The 5,200-nt window shown below is 34.8% G+C and overlaps 2 protein-coding genes across 3 annotated transcripts in view; both read left to right on the forward strand.

The window, feature by feature from the left end:
• LOC118737865 (GPALPP motifs-containing protein 1) overlaps nt 1-5,200 on the forward strand; it is a 130,857-nt gene that overhangs the window by 6,413 nt on the left and 119,244 nt on the right. The window lies entirely within an intron of this gene.
• Nucleotides 1-5,200, forward strand: part of LOC118737866 (phosphatidate cytidylyltransferase, mitochondrial) — a 123,003-nt gene that overhangs the window by 181 nt on the left and 117,622 nt on the right. The window lies entirely within an intron of this gene.

Genomic DNA, 5,200 nt, shown 5'->3' on the forward strand with positions numbered 1-5,200 from the left:
TGTGTGAACAGTCACTTCAGGTGCAAACAAGCAACGCTTTTTTTCTGTGAAACAAGTTGGAAAATATGATAATACGGGTAACAAGTATCTGATTTTATTGAAAGTTGTCACAAATGAAAATTCTTCGTTCCCTATCAGTTGCTAACACAAACACACATATAAACACATAAGCAATCAGATCAAGTTGCAGCATAAAATCCCTTACGCCACGTTGCTCACCGATGAAAAGCAATAAGGAAAACTACATTTCTATTTAGTATTGCTGATGAAAAATTTCAACACGCACGCATCTCCGATGGGTTTGAAATATTGTGTCACCTCCGATACATGCATTCGCATTTGTAGATCGCCACATTTCTGCTTTATTCGCAATTGTGCGCCGAATTGGCACTTTAATTACTTCACTCACATTATGCGAGTGCACAGTTTTACTCGTATCCACATCCATATGTATACTTTTTAAAACACTGCCATCTCGCTGGGAATTCATAAAATGTCGTCTCCTCCGCCGACCGACCGCTCAATCTCTGTCCATGCATTGCCACTTGCCACGCTGCGGCAATCTCAGCAATTCAACGACCAAACTGCATTTGGTGGCTACTCTCCTCACATCACGCCGCCTCGGCACAGCGTCTGACATCTGTCTGTCAGCGAAAACAAACAAAAGCGCCAAATTACGTCTGCAAATGGTTGTGCATCCCAAACACTGATTCATCACTGTGCCCGCTCTGCACGTACCATCACTCACACCACTACTATTTTTGGCAGACTTAATGACTCGTACTACGTTGGTTTGCGCTTTGCCACACCGCGGCACTCACTTTGCCCGCTGTTTGTACCAAAAGTCGCACTGTATGTATGTATGTGTACTATAAATGCACGTACATGTGTTTTATATTTACGTATGTATGTATGTTGATAGCTTTCAAGTCACATACAGCGCCAAAATTTCACAGCTCAACTAAATAGTTACTCTGATTGGCAGTTGAATTAAATAAATGTAGCAAAAGTAAGAAAACAAAAACTTGTTAAATGTAGCTGCGGAAATAAACGCACAGTGAGGGAATTACAATCACAGCTGTCAGGACTGACACAATGAGCGCGAATGTATGTATGTACATACGTACAAATTCAGCGATTTATCTTTATATCTGCGTATATTTTTTTATGGTTAGCATCGCTCGGTACACAGGTGTTGCGTGTTGGGTCTTCATTGTGCGCAAACTGTATAAATATTGTTTGTTTGCTGGTTATCAGTTTCTTTATAATTATTTGCGAACAGTGTTAATCTATTTTAATTATACCTACGGACTCTTTATTAGGGTGCCTCATGTTTCATATAAAAAACTAGTTTCCTTTCCCATGCAAATGCAGACACATTTTTCATGGAAAAATAAATTCATTAAGTAAAAAAAATATCTGCCAAGGCCATTTAATTACATAAACACATACAACCATATATATGTATGTACGTACAAATCAACGCAGGAACTACTTAAGCAAACAGTTATACAAAAGGACATTGATATTGCCATATAAAGCGAGCCATACTAGGTGAGACATTGCCAGGCAGTAGTTTTTCGAATCAACGAAGAGAGGCAGAAATGCAATGCTCCGAGGATGCGTGGAGTTGGCTGAGAAACAAGCTCACTAGATAATAACACAGTGAGAATTATCGACATGGCAAATCATCTCATTCTGGTCTGGATATGCAAAACCGTGTCATGAAGCTCACCACCAAAGCAAACATCGGAGCTCTAAAAAACAAATCTTTAACCAAAAATTAAATCTTGGCTTTTCTTACAAATCGACCTTCTACCAAAACCTGCGAAGCAACCAGAAGATCCATAAATATATCACCACTGGATGCTGCAAGAAAGGTTGGAAATCTCGCCCAGGTTTAAAAATAAAATATGGAAAGAAGACGACAGAATTGGCATTTATTTAGTAGAGACGTTGTAAAGTGGCTAAAATCGTGCTCAACCAAAGTAGGTCTTGAGTTAGCACACCAAAATATAGAATTCGTAATAATAAGTAACTGATGGGTCCCAGAAGTTTGCTAAGATTAACGTCGAGGGTCACGAAATCACCTCAAAGGCAGCCATGAAACATATACTTCGGTATAATCACACTAATACATATACACACTTATATAAATATTATAAACGTGAAATTATGCGAGTGAGTGTATGGTGCATCTTTCATCTTTATCCAATCAAAAACTTAGCAAAGTGTAAGCGCCAAAATATTATAATTATTAAGGTAGATGAAGTATAACAATAATATATTGATATGAAACAAAAAGTCTTGGTGTTTTTATTCAAACACAGTTTTTAAAAGATTGGCTACCCACAAAATTAATTAAATAATGTATACACTGCCGGTAAAAAGTATTGGCAGAGCAAATTTTCCACAATATAAGCCTTTTTTTTCTAATAATTTTCCGCCATTTTTTATAAAAATACGGTTCATTATACAACAAAAAAACATAAAAATATAATTCGTAAACTTTGTGCAAAACTCGCGAAAACTCAGCAAATTTTCATGCAAATTTTCAACTTTTTAATTAGATTATTTAGATTTTTTTTGAGTATACAGTTTTGCAACCCATCATTAAATTCTACTAAAACAAGTAAGAAAGTCTAAGTTCGGGCGGAGCCGAACATTAAATACCCGGCGCAAGTATTAAATATATGTTTTCCACCTTTCCGAAAGCTACCGCTACATGATAAGCCGGGGTGTATAAATTCTAAGTAAATTAGCGTCCTTAAATTTCTAAATATTGAAATTTCAAGCATTTCTGAAATTTACCGTTATATGAAGAGCGGCCGTAATTTTAGTCCGATTTCAACAATTTTCAACGGTTTGTTTTTATGTGGCAAGCACAATAACCGTACCGAGTTTGGTACAAATTGGTAGAACGGTTACCGAGATACATATATGTGATCATAAGTGGGCGGTGCCACGCCCATTTTACAAAATTTTATCACAAACATATTTCTTTGTTAAGAATTGTTGCAACCATCAATTTTGAAAAAATTAGCTTTAATATTTACTGATTTATCGAGGATTTCGTATTTTTCTAAATTACCGTCATATGGGATGTGGGTGTGGTTATTGTCCGATTTTTATATTTTTTGGCCATTTGATATGCTGTACCAGGACCAATAACTGTGCCAAGTTTGGAAGAAATTGGTCCAGCGGTTACCAAGATATACACATGTAACCATAAGTGGGCGTGGCTACGCCTATTTTACAAAAATTTTTAATATTCTTATCTTCCGTCTAAAAATCATTGTAAATATCAATTTTGAGTGAATTAGCTTCAGTAGTTACCAAAATATCGCAGTTTTCGTATTTCTGAAAATTACCGTTATATGAGAGGTAGGCGTGGTTATTGTCCGATTTCGCCCATTTTCAATACCATCCGTCCTACGCCCAAAAGAAGTCCACGACCAAGTTTCGTTAAGATATCTCAATTTTTACTCGAGTTATCGTGTGCACAGACGGACGGACGGACGGACGGACGGACAGACAGTCACCGCTTAATCGATTTCTCTTTTCATCCTGATCATTTATGTATACATTTGTCTATATCTATCTCGATTCGTTTTGCCTGTTACAAACAACCGTTATGTGAACGAAGTTATAATACCCTTGTGCACAAGTGCGCCCGGGTATAAAAATGCAAATTGAGAGTTAGTCAAAAATGGCATTGATTTTTGAGATTTTTTTTTTGTTGAAGGTATTTTGCATTTTCTTCCTATAACGCGTTTTCGAAAAAAATTTTTTGTATGGAAGAAACTGCGTGAAAAAATTGCCAAATATCAACTGTAATTCCTAGCTACTTAAAACTTGTACTTGATTATAATAAAACTGAATTGGCTACCAAAAAAAAATTTTTTAAATCTGATTAAAAAGTTGAAAATTTTGCATGAAAATTTGCGGAACTTTCATGAGTTTGGCACAAAGTTTAGGAATTATATTTTTATGTTTTTTGTTGTAGAATGAACCATATTTTTATAGAAATCATGGCGGAAAAATATTAGAAAAGAAAATTGTTGTATATATTGTGAACAATTTTCTGTGCCAATACTTTTTGCCGGCAGTGTACATAATTATATTTTGTAATATTTATAATGACAAGCTATAAAATAAAGGTTGATTTTTAATACTGAAATGGCCTATTAAGTTGTAGTTCGATTATATTTTAAAACTTCGAGATAATGGGCCTTTGGCCTAAAAACTAAGCAATTGCTTTTTCTTAAAATTTCAAACCTTTCACTTAAATTTATGCTTTCGGCCCAATGAGCACCTCTTTTAAAATAAAATCTATTATATTCTGTGAATAATTTTTTTAACCGACTTCGAAAAAATATAAGCTTGTAAAAAGGAGGAGATTATCAATTCGTCGGAATATTTTTTTTTATGTATGTTATCGCATAACTTTTGACCACGTTAACCGATCTCTACAATTCGTTTTTTACCCTATATATATATATATATATGAGAATTGAGGTCGGTTTAGTTTTTTGCTTAAAAATTACTTGTTCGTTTTTTTTTTAACTTTAAATTACAACGTTAAACCGAACTTGAGAGTTTTTCATAAAAAAAGCTGAGGTACCTCCCTCTCGGATTGCCATTCTGGAAATAAATATAGCTTCGAGCCTACAGTAGAGTTAAGCCGTGAAAAAATAACCAAAAGTTGTGAACAAGAATGGCACCTACGATGGGGTAGCATAGCAGTCAATGAGCGCATCGCTCTATCCCTGCACTGGGAAGATAGACAGAATTGCCGTCTGTTCTTAGTTTAACACCTAAGGTACGACTTAATCATTAAGTTCGGATGCTACTTCAGATACATAAATAAACTTGTGAATATCATGGTTGACCCATTTTCAAATTTCCAATTCCTAGTATGCATTCTATTCACCAACGAACTACTTGCTTTTATGGGCTTTATATACATTAATATATTTTGTGAGCACATAATAATATATTGAAATCAACAGAATCAGCGTGGATATGTATGTAAACCTAAAGTTGCTGTTTATAGTAAGTGCTTATAAGGTTATTATTGCATTTAAATCATTATGTGTGCATAATATGATGATCTTATTGTTGCTAATTTATTGATTTAATTAATACTAGTGTTCGCCCAGCGGTTGAAATTCAACCGCTAAAATTAAGGATAGTTTAT

Source organism: Rhagoletis pomonella, unplaced genomic scaffold (genome assembly GCF_013731165.1).
Source record: "Rhagoletis pomonella isolate Grant_MI unplaced genomic scaffold, Rhpom_1.0 Rhpom_scaffold_00004, whole genome shotgun sequence".
NCBI classification, from domain to species: Eukaryota; Metazoa; Arthropoda; class Insecta; order Diptera; family Tephritidae; genus Rhagoletis; species Rhagoletis pomonella.